This window comes from Rhineura floridana, chromosome 3 (assembly GCF_030035675.1).
Source record: "Rhineura floridana isolate rRhiFlo1 chromosome 3, rRhiFlo1.hap2, whole genome shotgun sequence".
Classification (NCBI taxonomy): Eukaryota; Metazoa; Chordata; class Lepidosauria; order Squamata; family Rhineuridae; genus Rhineura; species Rhineura floridana.
This window is the reverse complement of record NC_084482.1, coordinates 159,918,354-159,935,002: the sequence shown is the minus strand read 5'-3', so window position 1 is coordinate 159,935,002 and position 16,649 is coordinate 159,918,354. Positions and strand designations below refer to the sequence as shown.

General features: G+C 44.3%; 1 protein-coding gene and 1 pseudogene across 2 annotated transcripts in view; both read right to left on the bottom strand.

Annotated features, from left to right (window-relative positions):
• Positions 1-16,649, bottom strand: part of SRGAP3 (SLIT-ROBO Rho GTPase activating protein 3) — a 332,528-nt gene that overhangs the window by 94,321 nt on the left and 221,558 nt on the right. The window lies entirely within an intron of this gene.
• LOC133382518 (5S ribosomal RNA) lies at positions 7,014-7,122 on the bottom strand (annotated as a pseudogene).

The following is a 16,649-nucleotide window of genomic DNA, read 5'->3' as shown; positions in this document are numbered from 1 at the left end:
GCCACAGTGGCAGAACACCTACTAATCTAGCTAACGTTGGTAGGGCTTTGCCCTAAATCAACAGACAGGCAGCCTCTTCCACAGGAGAATGTAGGACTATGGCTCAGAATAACAATGAGGGTGAGTCTGCTTATAAGAGCAGCATCTGTGGCCAGAATGAGCAGGAAGAATGTCCAGGACAAAACTGTAGTAAGGCAGCAGCCAGTGATTATTTATTTATTTATTTATTTATTTATTTTATTTCATTTTTAAACCGCCCATAGCGAATATCTCTCTGGGCAGTGTACAAAAGATTAAAAATACAGAAATACAAAATATCACAATAAATAAACTGAAACAAAGAGATTTAAAATTGTAACATGAAACACATTAAAATGCCTGGGAGCATAGCCAGGTCTTAACCTGGCGCCGAAAAGATAGAAGCGTCAGCGCCAGGCGTACTTCTTTGGGGAGGCTGTTCCACAATTCGGGGGCCACTACAGAAAAGGCCCTAGATCGAGTAACTGTCCTCCGGGCTTCCCGATGGGTTGTCACCCGGAGGAGGGCCTTAGACGCTGAGCGAAGTGACCGGGTCGGTTCATAGCGGGAGAGGCGTTCCACAAGATACTGCGGTCCCACGCCGTGTAAGGCTTTATAGGTCAAAACCAGCACCTTGAATCTGGCTCGGAAGCAAATAGGTAGACAGTGCAAACGGGCCAGAACAGGTGTTATATGCGCTGACCGGCTGGTCCTCATCAGCAGTCTGGCTGCTGCATTTTGCACTAGCTGAAGCTTCCGAACTGTCTTCAAGGGCAGCCCTACGTAGAGCGCATTACAGTAATCCAACCTAGAAGTTACCAGAGCATGAACAACTGAGGCGAGGTCATCCCTGTCCAGATAGGGGCGTAGCTGGGCTACCAACCGAAGGTGGTAGAATGCATTCCTTGCCACCGTGGCCACTTGCGCCTCCAGAGACAAGGAAGGATCGAAAAGAACCCCAAGACTACGAACCTGTTCCTTCAAGGGGAGTGTAACCCCATCTAGAACAGGGTAAGCATCCACCATCTGGGCAGGGAAGGCATTCACCAACAGTGTCTCAGTCTTGTCTGGATTGAGTCTCAGTTTATTAGCTCTCATCCAGTCCATTATCGCAGTCAGGCAGTGATTCAGCACATCCACAGACTCACCTGTAGAAGATGAAAAGGAGAAATAGAGCTGCGTGTCATCAGCATACTGGTGACAACGCACTCCAAAGCTCCTGATGACGGCACCCAGAGGCTGCATGTAGATGTTAAAAAGCATGGGGGACAAAACCGACCCCTGGGGGACTCCACAATGGAGAGTCCAAGGTGTCGAGCAATGTTCCCCAAGTACTACCTTCTGGTGACGATCCGCCAAGTAGGAGCGGAACCACTGCCAAGCAGTGCCTCCAACTCCCAACTCCGCGAGTCTCCCCAGAAGGATACCATGGTCGATGGTATCAAACGCTGCTGAGAGATCAAGGAGAATCAACAGAGTCACACTCCCTCTGTCCCTCTCCCGACAAAGGTCATCATACAGGGTGACCAAGGCTGTTTCAGTGCCAAAACCAGGCCTAAAACCGGATTGAAACGGATCCAGATAATCGGTCTCATCCAAGAGCATCTGGAGCTGACCGGCAACCACCCGCTCCAGAACCTTGCCCAAAAAGGGGACGTTCGCCACCGGTCTATAGTTGTTCAGGTCATCTGGGTCTAAGGAAGGTTTCTTTAAGAGAGGTCTTACTACTGCCTCCTTGAGGCTACTAGGGACTTATCACTTCCTTGGCCCAGCCGGTGGTAGTAGTCCTGCTAGCCTTCACTAGCCAAGATGGACAAGGATCTAGAGCAGACGTGGTCGCCCGCACCAATCCAAGTACCTTGTCCACTTCCTCAAGCTGCACCAACTGAAACTCATCCAATAATGAAAGACAAGACCGTGTTCTGGACACTTCAATGGATTCATCTGTCATGACATCGGAGTCTAGGTCCCTACGGATGCATGCGATTTTATTTTGGAAGTGCCCTGCGATGTCGTTACAGCGAGCTTCAGATGTTTCAATAGTATCTCGAGGACCAGAATGTAAGAGTCCTCGTACAACCCTATAAAGCTCTGCAGGGCGGCAGAGAGATGTCCTGATAGAGGCGGCGAAGTGAAACTTCTTCGCCGCCCTTACCGCTTTTATATACGACTTAGTAGAGGCACTTACCAAAGCATAACTGCATCCGTCTGGAGTTCATCTCCATCTGCACTCCAGCCTCCTTCTCTCTTGCTTCATCACTCTCAGCTCCGGGGTATACCATGGAGCTGTATGAGCTCTGCATCGAAGAGGGCGCGTGGGAGCAATCGTGTCAATAGCCCGGGCCATCTCCGTATTCCACAGTTCGACCAAGGCCTCGACAGGAGCGCCAGTATTATCAGCTGGAAAAACTCCCAGAGCCGTCTGAAAACCAATAGGATCCATAAGCCTCCGAGAGCGGACCAACTTAATAGGTCCCCCACCCTTGCAGAGGGAAAGAGTCGTCGTAAGTCTAAAACTCAGCAGGCGGTGATCTGTCCATGACAATGGAGTAGATGAAAAACACCCCACCTCCAGATCACCATTTCCATGACCAGTGGCGAAGATCAAATCAAGAGTGTGACCCGACACATGCGTTGGGCCAGTAACAAATTGAGACAGCCCCATGGTTGTCATGGAGGCCATGAAGTCCTGAGCAGCCCCAGATAAAACAGCCTCGGCATGAATGTTGATGTCCCCCAACACCACAAGTTTGGGGGACCTCAACAATACCTCCGAGACTATCTCTGTGAGCTCAGCTAGGGAAGCTGTTGGGCAGCAAGGTGGGCGGTACACCAACAGGATTTCCAGTCTGTCTCCTTGGCCCAGCACAAGGTGGAGGCACTCTAGACCAGTCGCCATCTGGACAGGATGCCTGGTGAGAGAGAAAATACTCCTATAGACCACAGCGACCCCGCCTCCCCGACCCTCAGGTCTACCATAGTGCTGCACCGTATACCCAGGTGGACAAAGCTGAGAGAGAGCAACTCCTCCTTGCTCACCCACCCAGGTCTCGGTTAGACATGCCAGGTCGGCACCCTCATCCACAATCACTCCTATAACTTTTTTTCCTACAGAAGAAGGCAAGAGCTCGTAGAAATCTCCAGCTGCTACGGATGCCTGCCAGAAGGGAGTCTGCTCCCTGTATTGAGGTGGGCTTGATGCCAAACATTTCCCGCTTACATGGGGATACGTGAATTTGCTCCAAGCTTGTCCACCATTTGCCATTCAACTGAGGGCAGTAGACAAAAATCATCTTCTTGTAATAATCCTTTTACTGGCTACCATATTGACCAGTTTTAGCATTAATGTTTGAATCATGAAAGACAGAGCAATATACTTCAATGACCTTCCACTGAATAATTAAAATTAGATGGTTGGTTGACGGAAACAGACAACAGCAACACTTTGTTTTCCAAATACATGGCACAAAGCTGCCAAGAGTACATTTCCAGGGCTTTCAATTGTCCTCTCTTGTTATTTTCAAGGAATGTTCACAGATGGATTTTACAGCAGGTTTCCCCACCCCCTCCTAACTCAAAGAGAAATATCAAAATTCAGTTACTGCCATAATCAGCTCCAGCCAAAGAAGATATCTCATCTTTACTAATGATCTGAAGAGACATCCCGCAATTCAAATCAGGGCCGGCTCCAGGTTTCTGCGGGCCCTTGGGCACAGGGTATCAGTGGGCACTTGTTCCCTCACTTTCCCTCTTAATCCACGTTCAAACTTCCTTGTGGCCACACCCCTTTCCAAGAAAAAACACACAAATCCTCGCCAATATTGCAACCTCCTCTTGAAAAATAAAAATACAAACTTTTGGTTTATTTTAATTTATTGGAGTCAATTTACCTATTTTGTAGGCCTCAGCTCCTAAGAATTTGTTCTGATTTGCTATGTTAATGAGAGGCAGATTATATGAATAATATTAGAGCCTGGGATCTTCCACATAGTGTACTGAGAAATAATTCTAATTTTTTGCTGTTTCTGTTGATTTAGCTATTTTAATGTTTTCACAGACAAAAATGTGTATGTAGCGGGGGTTGAATACATCCTCTTCTGTCATTTGCAAAGATTTTTGAAAAAAAGCAGTTAAAAAAAAATCAATTCTCCACCAGGATTTTCCTCTCACATAGAAAGCTGCCTTATACTGATTCAGATCATTGGTCCATCTAGTCCAGTACTGTCTACACTGACTGGCAGCAGCTCTCCAGAGTTTCAGGTAGAAGTCTCTCCCAGAAGGTCTCTCAGGTTGAGTCGCTGATGGCAGGGCCGGCTCCAGGAATGCGCGGGCCCTTGGGCATTAGCCTGCCCCGGGCCCCTCTGCTTCCCTTCCGCGATCCCACGGATCGCAAGATGAGCTTCCAAACCGCCCGCCATCCCCTGCGCTTCACCTACCTTTCTCTGCTGTTTGCGCAGGGTTGCCATCAATAAAGATGGTGGCCGAGGTTTCCGTAAGGGACTGAAACCTTTGCCGCCATCTTGGTTGATGGCATGCAGTGTGCGCATTACTGCCATCAACCAAGATGGCGGCAGAGGCTTCAGTCCTTTACGGAAACCTCGGCTGCCATCTTTATTGATGGCAACCCTGCGCAAACAGCAGAGAAAGGTAGGTGAAGCAGGGGGGATGGTGGGCGGCTCGGAAGCTTGTCTTGCGATCCGCGGGATCGCGGAAGCGGAGCGGAGGGTCCCTCAGGGGCCCCCCAGGGGGTCCTAGAGCTGCAGGGCCCTCAGGCCAGTGCCCAACCTGGCCACCCTTTGGAACCAGCCCTGCCTGATGGCACCTCTCCTACCTGGAGATGCCACTGCAGACCGAACCTGAGGGATATTCTGCATTGCAGGGCAGTTGCTGCAATGGCCCTTTCCCTGCACTCACAACGTACTCATCTGTGCTGAGATATTAGGAGGCATTCTGGAATTAATCTTAGAACCCCTTATTGCCACACGGCATTGTTGTAGCAAAGCACCAGGGCAAGCCAAGGACAGAACAGTAGATGAAAGGCTGCCCTCTTAAACAAACACTGTTTTTAAAAGGTTACAATTCCATTTCATAAAAAAAGACATTCACAATATTCACCTCCAATTCACCTATATGTTAAGAAGTGTATATAGTGTACAAAAATGACACTAAAGGATACTTCCATATCACAGAGCTTACATGCAGAGAAAATAAAATTTTCAGATACCGTAGACGCAATGCAGACGCAACACAATACTCCAGCATGCCTCAGTCCATCAGAAAACCTCATAAAAAAATCTAATAAGAGGAATCACCTTTGACATGTGGTGCAGAATAAACACATAGCACTGGTGGAGAGTTAATGCTATTAGTACTACTAATATAGTGCTTTGAATGAAGGACTGAAAAAGGAGCCTTTCTAGGGACAAACTATTAGTCTCTGAACACGCTATGTTATCATCAGGCATTACAAATGTACAAGTTTCTAAGTTAAAGAGACAAATGATAACTAGGACATTCTGCCAGACCTGGTTTCAAACCCCTTCTCAGCCATGAAGCTCACTGGGTGACCTTGGGCCAGTAACTGTCTCTCAGTCTAACCTACCTCACAGGAGCCCTGAGAGGATAAAATGGGGAAGGGAAAGGTATGTACACTCACAGAGTACAGTAGGGCCCCGCTTTACAGCATTCCGCTGATGTGGCGGCTTTCAATCAGGGGAAATTCCCCGTTTTAAAGCCGATTTTGCTGTTTTGCGGCATTTTCGCGCAACACGACCCATTGAAGTCAATGGGTTCCGCTTTACGGCAATTTCCCCTTTACGGCGGGGGCCTGGTCCCTAACCCGCCGTATAAGTGGGCCCCTACTGTACACTAAAAGTGCTGTTCAAAAATTCTCCCAAATGTTTTCCGAAAATATACTGAAATCTCCACTGCTTTAACGAAGCTGAATAGTGACTGACTGGAAATTTGTTGACTGCTGTATCTGAAATCTAGTGCCCGTGGCTAAAGACAGCTAACTATAATCTGCGTGGATCTGCTCAAACTTCCCTATAACAACACAAATCATCTAGTTAGCAAGGCAGGGGTCTCCTGGAGCTCTGTGGCATGCATGTACCCTGGATCAACAGTTACTTTAGACTACCAGATTGTCACAGGAACCATCAGAAGTACTTCAAACCAAGTATCAGAAAGACTGACATTCAATAAAATCTATTTTACCCTTTGATCATTTAACAAACTCCATCATTTATTTTTTTACCATGAATGTGAGTTTCACACAATCCAGTTAAGATACAGGAAACAAGTGTTGGGTATATAGCATCCTAGTGTGTTTCTTAGTGTCAGGCAAAAAAACTAGTAAGAGCGATCTAGCATTGCTTTTAAAGATGCTTTTAAGGTTTTATTTTTTAAAATGTTTTGTTTTAATATATTTTAAAGACTGCTTTTAAGTTGTTTTAGAATATTTTTAGTGTTTTTGTTTGCTGCTCTGGGCTCCTGCTGAGACGAAGGGTGGGATATAAATTTAATTAATATTAATATTTGCTTTAAAACATAGGCAACTGCTACAGAGCAGAATGCAAATGATAACCACCATTATCACAACAGCATGAAAAATGAGATCTTGCTCTGGGGGCCAAACTAGACATGACACAGGAGATCCAGGATTAGACTCCCCTACATTTCTTTTAAAATGTTAAATGCAACTGTGAAGAGGGCGTGGGTTCAGATTAACATTATGGTACTGGACAAGGGTGCTTATCAGTTTTCCTCATGCCTGTTTCCACACACCCACAAGGCAAATACCAGATTGAGGGCAACGGTTTAATTAGGAAAATGTGCAGATAAAAGGTTAAACCTAGTCCTGTCTGTTGCTCACACTCACATTGTTATATGCCTTCAAGTCGATTACGACTTACGGCGATCCTATGAATCTTTTTTTAAAAAAAATATTCATAGGGTTTTCATGGTAAGAGGTATTTTACTATTGCCTTCCTCTAAGCCTATGGCACCTGGTATTCCCTGGTGGTCTCCCATCCAAGTACTAACCAGGCCTGACCCTACTTAGCTTCTGGGATCAGGTGTGTTCAGAGTAGTATGGCCATAGTCACACTCACAATAGCTGCTATTAATTTTTTTTACAATGTGGGTGATCCTATCTGTGTCTGACATGCTCATGGAACTCAGGATGCCATATTTTACTGTTGCATCCCGTTTCCAGCTCTTCCCCAAGCCTATTGGTCAATGCTCAATTCCTGGTTCAGCTTCTAATAGTTTGCTCACCAGGGCCCTTGAGGAAGAAAAGCTGCTGGATGCCAATGGTGAAGCACAGGAGGGCCTCAGCTGCAACTTAACAGCCTCAGCATGGTACAGCAGCATATCACACAAAAAGAGGGCCAGTGAGGGAGAAGAAGACAATTATAATAGCGCTGAGTGGGAGCTGAATGAGTGGACTTTAAAAAAAAAACATTCTCATGAAAATTCATCAGTATTGTAGTGTGAATTTCTCCTAATATACTCATTTTGATTGCAACTTTCCTTAACACATTTTTGTAAGCACTTTTCCCTAACACATGTGTGTTATTTTCACCAATATATGCATCTTCATGCACATCTTACCCTAGCAAATGCATTACTTCGCTGGAGGACTGTATTGCAAAACTCAGAGAAGTGCGAATTTAGAAGGGTAGCTGCATTTTGGTTTACATATTGTTTAAAGAAGTTCAAATTTAGGAAGTTTACTTTTAAATGCAACTTGAACAAATTTCTCCCCCATCTCTATGTGCGAGCCACAGGGGTATAATTATTTCTGACCCCAGGAGCCATCAAAATGAAGTACGGGGGGCAGGGATCTCTTGTGCCTCTCCTAGCATTTGCAGCCAACTAATCTGGGCAAAAACACTCCTACCAGCAATTTCCCCCAGCTTTCTGTGGTTCCATTTCATGAGCAGCAGACAGTGAGGCAAAAAGGTGCCTCCCAATACAGCTCTCAGCTTCTACCCCACTACAAGAAGGAAACAACTCCCTCCAAAGCCCAAAGCTCCACCTACTGAAAATCTGAAACACTTTGAGGGGAGCAAAAAGCTTTAATCTGGCAAAGCTTTTAGCATTCCATTCTGACACTCGAAGCAGAAGCTGAATGAAATTAGAAAAACAACAAAATGATACTTTAAGGATAGTGGCCTAAATAATTCCCTCGGGTAGCCCGGAAACATTGTGGATTAGAAGTGAGCATGCAGGACAGTTCCTTATCCACAGAATAATTGTTTTTAAATGTTCCCACTGTAGGCAATGTCTCAAAGTGGGGTAGGGAATGCTACCTCCTGAACACTGTATTGCTCAATATATTTCCTAAAGCATTAGAACTGACAGCCTCATTGTGTGCCTAGCGATGGATATTGTTTGTCATAAAGTGCCCACCATTTTAAAAAGCTCAGCTACAGTTAATTAATGCTGCAATCCAACACATGTCTACTCAGAAGTAAGCTTCATTGAGTTCAATGGGACTCAATTATGAGGGACTCAAGAGTCATAATTATATATATATATATAAACCTGGTACTTCAAACATCTTCAGCAAGGATTTTTAACCTAGATTTTCTTCTGTTTCCTGGGGCTCCCCCACAGTACTTTCTTTCCATCTGCAAGTTTCCTTTACATATAGGGTTGTTTCATATGTTACACAGAAGGAAGGAAGGAAGAATCAAAGAATAATTCAAGCTCCTTCTTTTCTGTGTCTGTAGACCATACATTGCACCCTCTTGCAGACATTTACTATTTGAATATGTCTTAATTCACTAATACGCAAAAAACCTTGCGGTTTAAGAACATACTTATAGCCCACAGATATTTCTATCAAACTTTAAAAAGCAGGGAAATTCGGCAGCTAGTGAATGCACCAGGGGAGCAGGAGACCTGACCTCCTCTCTGAGATATTGGACTGCTGTACAAAGTTGTCAAAATGCAAACACAATTTGGGTTGGTTTTTCACAGTACAATCCACTTGCTGTGTAGCTTTGAAGATTTTGGTAACATGTGCCTCTGAGCATATGGTGAGCGGTGGCAACACCTACAATCAGCCCAAATAACAGAAACAAGACATGTGTTGTGCTGATGTTGTTTTAGCAGGGAGGAAATTACCTGCTTCTAAAAGTTTGATAGAAATACCTGTGGGCTATAGGTATGTTCTTAAACCGCAAGGTTTTTTCCCTATTAGTGAATTTCTCTGCTTTTTAGTTTGGGAGGTAAGAAATGGGATCCTGTGCAAGTTTGCTGAGAATGGATCGATCATTTGCATGCTTATTGTGTTCAGTGGGATTTACTCCCCTGTAATCATGGTTAGGATAGGTGAAACTGACTGGGAGGGAGGGAGGGAGGGCTGAAGTGGGCAGGGGAAGAGGAAGAAAGAAGAGGGGAGGGGAGGAGGAAGGGAGAGGAGAGGGGAAGGAGGGAAAGGCAGGTCTGATCATTTGCATGCTTATTGAGTTCAATGGGATTTACTCCTATGCTATCATGGTTAGGATAGGTAAAACTGACCATGGAGAAGGAGCGGATTGGAGGGGGCAAAGAAAGGGGGAGGGGAGGGCAGGTTGATCATTTGCATGCTTATAGAGTTCAATGGTATTTACTCCTATGCAATCATGCTTAAGATAGGTAAAACTGACCATGGGGAGGAGGAAGGGGAGGGGGAGGAGGGGGAAAGGGAAAGAGGAGATTGGAAGAGAAGGGCAAAGGAAGGGGGAGGGAAGGGGCAAGAGGGAGGGGATAGGAGGGAGAAGGGAGGGTGGGTTTGATCATTTGCATACTTTTTGAGTTCAATGGGATTTATTTCTATGCAATCATGTTTGAAAATGGAAATGGACTGCCTTCAAGTCAATCCCGACTTATGGCGACCCTATGAATAGGGTTTTCATGGTAAACGGTATTCAGAGGTGGTTTTACCATTGCCCTCTTCTGAGGCTGAGAGGCAGTGACTGGCCCCAAGGTCACCCAGTGAGCTTCATGGCTGTGTTCACATCACTCGAAAATGCTTGGAAGTTGTTTAAAAACACGATATTAGAAGCTCAACTGGAGTGCATACCGCAGATCAGAAAAGGTACCGCCAGGGCCAAGAAGATGCCAGCATGATTAACGAGCAAAGTCAAGGAAGCTCTTAGAGGCAAAAAGTCTTCCTTCAAAAAATGGAAGTCTTGTCCGAATGAAGAAAATAAAAAAGAACACAAACTCTGGCAAAAGAAATGCAAGAAGACAATAAGGGATGCTAAAAAAGAATTTGAGGAGCACATTGCTAAGAACATAAAAACCAACAACAAAAAAAATCTATACATACATTCAAAGCAGGAGACCATCTAGGGAGGCGATTGGACCCTTGGATGATAAGGGAGTCAAAGGTGTACTAAAGAACGATAAGGAGATTGCAGAGAAGCTAAATGAATTCTTTGCATCTGTCTTCACAGTGGAAGATATAGGGCAGATCCCTGAACCTGAACTAACATTTGCAGGAAGGGATTCTGAGGAACTGAGACAAATAGTGGTAACGAGAGAGGAAGTTCTAGGCTTAATGGACAATATAAAAACTGACAAATCACTGGGCCCGGATGGCATCCACCTGAGAGTTCTCAAAGAACTCAAAGGTGAAATTGCTGATCTGCTAACTAAAATATGTAACTTGTCCCTCGGGTCCTCCTCCGTGCCTGAGGACTGGAAAGTGGCAAATGTAACGCCAATATTCAAAAAGGGATCCAGAGGGGATCCCAGAAATTACAGGCCAGTTAGCTTAACTTCTGTCCCTGGAAAACTGGTAGAAAGTATTATTAAAGCTAGATTAACTAAGCACATAGAAGAACAAGCCTTGCTGAAGCAGAGCCAGCATGGCTTCTGCAAGGGAAAGTCCTGTCTCAGTAACCTATTAGAATTCTTTGAGAGTGTCAACAAGCATATAGATAGAGGTGATCCAGTGGACATAGTGTACTTAGACTTTCAAAAAGCGTTTGACAAAGTACCTCACCAAAGACTTCTGAGGAAGCTTAACAGTCATGGAATAAGAGGAGAGGTCCTCTTGTGGATAAGGAATTGGTTGAGAAGCAGAAAGCAGAGAGTAGGAATAAACGGACAGTTCTCCCAATGGAGGGCTGTAGAAAGTGGAGTCCCTCAAGGATCGGTATTGGGACCTGTACTTTTCAACTTGTTCATTAATGACCTAGAATTAGGAGTGAGCAATGAAGTGGCCAAGTTTGCTTACGACACTAAATTGTTCAGGGTTGTTAAAACAAAAAGGGATTGTGAAGAGCTCCAAAAAGATATCTCCAAACTGAGTGAATGGGCGGAAAAATGGCAAATGCAATTCAATATAAACAAGTGTAAAATTATGCATATTGGAGCAAAAAATCTTAATTTCACATATACGCTCCTGGGGTCTGAACTGGCGGTGACCGACCAGGAGAGAGACCTCGGGGTTGTAGTGGACAGCACGATGAAAATGTCGACCCAGTGTGCGGCAGCTGTGAAAAAGGCAAATTCCATGCTAGGGATAATTAGGAAAGGTATTGAAAATAAAACAGCCGATATCATCATGCCGTTGTATAAATCTATGGTGCGGCCGCATTTGGAATACTGTGTACAGTTCTGGTCGCCTCATCTCAAAAAGGATATTATAGAGTTGGAAAAGGTTCAGAAGAGGGCAACCAGAATGATCAAGGGGATGGAGCGACTCCCTTACAAGGAAAGGTTGCAGCATTTGGGGCTTTTTAGTTTAGAGAAAAGGCGGGTCAGAGGAGACATGATAGAAGTGTATAAAATTATGCATGGCATTGAGAAAGTGGATAGAGAAAAGTTCTTCTCCCTCTCTCATAATACTAGAAGTCATGGACATTCAAAGAAGCTGAATGTTGGAAGATTCAGGACAGTCAAAAGGAAGTACTTCTTTACTCAGCGCATAGTTAAACTATGGAATTTGCTCCCACAAGATGCAGTAATGGCCACCAGATTGGACGGCTTTAAAAGAAGATTAGACAAATTCATGGAGGACAGGGCTATCAATGGCTACTAGCCGTGATGGCTGTGCTCTGCCACCCCAGTCAGAGGCAGTATGCTTCTGAAAACCAGTTGCCGGAAGCCTCAGGAGGGGAGAGTGTTCTTGCACTCGGGTCCTGCTTGCGGGCTTCCCCCAGGCACCTGGTTGGCCACTGTGAGAACAGGATGCTGGACTAGATGGGCCACTGGCCTGATCCAGCAGGCTCTTCTTATGTTCTTATGTGTGGGGATTTGAACCCTGGTCTCCCAGGCAGTAGTCCAACACTGACCTGGGGGAGGGACAGGGGGTAGGAGGAGGTGATTGGGTGGGTGGGCATGGGCAGAGGGGAAGCCCCTTTCCTTTCCAAAAAAACCCACTGTGAACAGTATCAGTCCTTTTCAGCGTTTCCCCCACCTTTTTATTCTACAGCAGGCACATGTAGACTCCCACCCAAATTTAAACCAAAGCTGTCCCTGGCCACATCCAACACCAGGCCTTTATTTCACTTTGGACAGTCATGGCTTCCCTCAAAGAATCCTGGGAAATGTAGTTAGTGAAGGGTGCTGCTAGCTGCTAGGAGACACCCTGTTCCACTCACAGAGCTTCAATCAGAGTGGCTGACTGTTAAACCAGCGACTGGAGCTCTCTCAGTGGAATAGGAGTCTCCTCTCAGCACCCTTCACAAACTACACTTCCCAGGATATTTTGGAGGAAGCCATGACTGTCTCAAGTAAAATCAAAGTCTGGTGTGGGTGTGGCCCCCTGATTAGCCAAGCGAAGCAACTGGGAGTCTGGCTTTTAGAACACTGACAGTTGGTTCTTACTGAGCATGCCCGACACTATCATTGGGTTCAAGCCAAAATTTCTTAAATTAATTAAAAATCAGCCAGGCATAACGTTTAAACTGCAATGAAGATCGGCGTATGGGGTAAGGTCAGTAACAGGATTACAGGTACTCTGTGAACATGGCTGATTTTTAATTAATTTCAACAGATTATGAGAACTCTGACAGAAAAAAGTCCAAAAGGGCTCTGGGGTTTTTTTCTCTCTTTGTAGACTTTGAACTCTCTATTTTCTCTGACTGTTTTGTATATTGCCATGAAATTTTACAGGGTTGTTAAACAAGCGTTTCTGAGTTCAGGACTATAAGTTTTGTAAGGTTTCGTTTTGAATTGAACTTATAGGAAGCATCAGAATGTCATGGGGCGTATTTTCAATGTAACATTGCGGAATGTGAAAAATCCATGCTGGCTATAGCATACAACCACTCTTCTGGCTATATAATTAAAGGGCTCAGGAAAATGTAAGGTTTCTGCTTTCTTTCTACCTACTAAGGATGTTACCTATAGGCTGTTCAAGTAAGAAAACCTCAATCATTATTATTGATGGGAACACAGACTGCTTTTCAGATTAAACTAACAAGTGGTTTGATGTTTGTTGTCTACCAGGCTCAGGGACAATTCTGAACCCCAAAAACATTCTTATGTACAACCATGCAGATCCAGAAGGAGAAAAATGAATAACATACCCTATGTTTGTAGTTTCTGAGGAAAATAAATCCTTTATAAGGTGCAAGTTTTGGCAAAATACAGTGAGCATAACTTGGTTGTACTATGAGGTGAGGCTTGAGGGAATGCATGCCATCTGAACTGGTTTTATGTTTAACTTTATTAACATTTAAGTTTATGCTTATGTTTAAGCATAAATAGGTTTATGCTTATTAAAAGCATATGGGCTACTTTTCTTTTTCTTATGGTCTCCTTCTGAATGAGACAAGCTAATCATTTCAATACTTTTGAATATTAAGGCTTTTCACTTTGGAAAACATCAAGGCAAAATATGCTGCTGCCTTCTAGTCACATAGGCTACTGTCCTGGTCATGTCACAGAATTCAAAAGAGCATAAGAAGAGCCTACAGCATCAGGTCAGTGGCCCATCTAGTCCAGCATCCTTTTCTCACAGTGGCCAACCAGATGCCCATTGGAAGCCTGCAAGCAGGACCTGAGTGCAAGAGCACTCCTCCCTCCTGTGGCTTCCAGCAACAGGTTTTCAGAAGGATACTGTCTCAGACTATCGTGGCAGAGCATGGCCATCAGGGTTAGTAGCCATTGATAGCCTTATGCTTAATGAAGTTGTCTAATCCTCTTTTAAAGACATCCAAGTTGGTGGCTATCACTACCTCTTGTGGGAGCAAATGCCATACTATAATTATGCACTGTGTGAAGAAGTACTTTATTTCGCCTGTCCTGAATCTTCCAACATTCAGCTTCATTGAATGTCCACGAGTTCTAGTGTTATGAGGGAGAAAAACGTTTATCCCCTTTCTCCATGCCATGCATAATCTTATACACTTCTGTCATGTCGCCTCTGACTCTCCTTTTCTGTAAGTCTAAAGCTGTAACCTTTCCTCATAGGGGAGTCGCCCCATCCCTTTGATCATTCTGGTTGCCATTTTCTGAACCTTTTCCAGCTCTACGATATCCTTTTCGAGGTAAGGTGACCAGAACTATACACAGTATTCCAAATGTGGATGCGCTATAAATTTATACAAAGGCATTGTATCAATTATTTTCAATACCTTTCCCAATTATCTCTTTCGTGGCATTCGCCTTTTTCACAACTGCCGCATGCTGAGTCATCTTCATTTAGCTATGCACTACAATGACCCCAAGGTCTCTTTCCTGGTCAGTCACCGCCAGTTCAGACCTCATGAGTGTATATGTGAAATTAAGATTGTTGCACCAATATGCATAACTTTATACTTGTTCACAATGAGTTGCATTTGCCATTCTACCGCCCATTCACTCAGTTTGGAGAGATCCTTTTGGACAACCCCAAACAATTTAGTATCATCAGCAAACTTGGCCACCTCACTGCTCACCTCTAATTCTAGATAGCTTATGAACAAGTTAAGAAGCACAGGTTCCAATACTGATCCTTGGGTGACTCCACTTTCTACAGCCCTTCATTAGGAGAACTGTCCATTTATTACTCCTCACTGCTTCCTGCTCCTTATCCAATTCCTGATCCACACAAGGATCTCTCCTCTTATGCTAAGCTTATGCACAAGTATTTGGTGAGGTACCTTATCAAAAGTTTTTTGGAAGTCTAAGTACATTATGCCCACTGGTTCACCTCTATCTATATGCTTGTTGTCGCTCTCAAAGAATTCTAAAAGGTTAGTGAGGCAGATCTTTCCCATGCAAAAGCCATGGTGGCTCTGCTTCAGCAGAGCTTGTTCTTCTATATGCTTGGTTAATTTATCTTTAATAATACTTTCTAACAGTTTTCCTGGAACAGATGTTCAGTTAACCAGCCTGCAATTTCCGGGATCCCCCCTGGACCACTTTTTAAAGATTGGCATTACATTGGCTACTTTCCAGTCCTCAAGTATGGAGGCAGATCTGAGAGACAAGTTACATATTTTTATTAGCAGATTAGCAACCTCACATTTGAGTTCTTTGATGAGAACTCTCACATGGATGCCATCCAGACCCAGCAATTTGTCAGTTTTTATTTTGTCTATTAAGCCTAGAACTTCATCTCTTGCTACCACTATTTGCCTCATGTTCCTCAGACTCCCTTCCTGCAAATGTTAGTTCAGGTTCAGGGATCTGCCCTATATCCTCTACTGTGGAAAAAGATACAAAAAATTATTTAGCTTCTCTGCAATCTCCTTATACTGCTTTAGTACACTTAATTCAACTCATAATTCAGAGCACAGTGAGCCCTCACACTTGCTTAGAGAGGAATGCAACAAAGATCTGGTACAGTGTACAGATGAGTGTGCTCATCTGACAAGGCAAGCAACAGACAATTTTTTAAAAAAGCATAGAAAATTGGGTTGGTTCACATGTGACACAGATTGGTGTTATGTGACAGGGACTGGGGCTCACATGTTCCCCCTGTCACATTTCCCCCCGTGATACAAAATGGTTGGATTAAGATACCTGTAATATTTACCAAAGAATTCCTGAGGAAAATTGCTGCTCAAAATGCATACATGTTGGGTTAACAAATCTGTGAGTTAAAAAAACAAAAAATAAGCCCCAAAAATCTGTACCTAGCACCCACAGATAGTTTCCCTCCACATACTTGTGCTTCCAGTGGGTGCGGCTATCCATTTCTACCAAGTTTAGCCCTTATTACCACAGTTTAAAATAGTGATGGAGCAGCCTAACCACATACTTCCTCATCTAAGGCCTAGCAATACCTAATTAAAAGAGTTTGCTTTACGGCCAGGCTAGGAGCAGACTAAACTCCCCACATCAAGAAAGACTCTTTCAGCCGCACGAGCTTCCGTCTTGAGCAATTTTCAAAGCCACAAACCATATGTCAAGTTTTTCAAGTGAACGTGGGAGTTGCCTATAAATTTAGCTTTAAAGAACCGGGGGGGGGGGCGGATGGAGCGTTTTTACATCTGCCACAGGTCTCCTGAACTTTTAAATATTTACAGTCAGGTATTGTGAGTGCCAATTCATACAACCACACTTTGCACTTACTTCAACCTGACCCTATTTTCTCCCCTACACTGTGTGGGACCAAACTGGCAATGTGTGTTTGATATGCTTATTCTTCTGAGTAGATCTGATTCCTGCTAAAAGCAGTGGGGCTTGCATTCAGC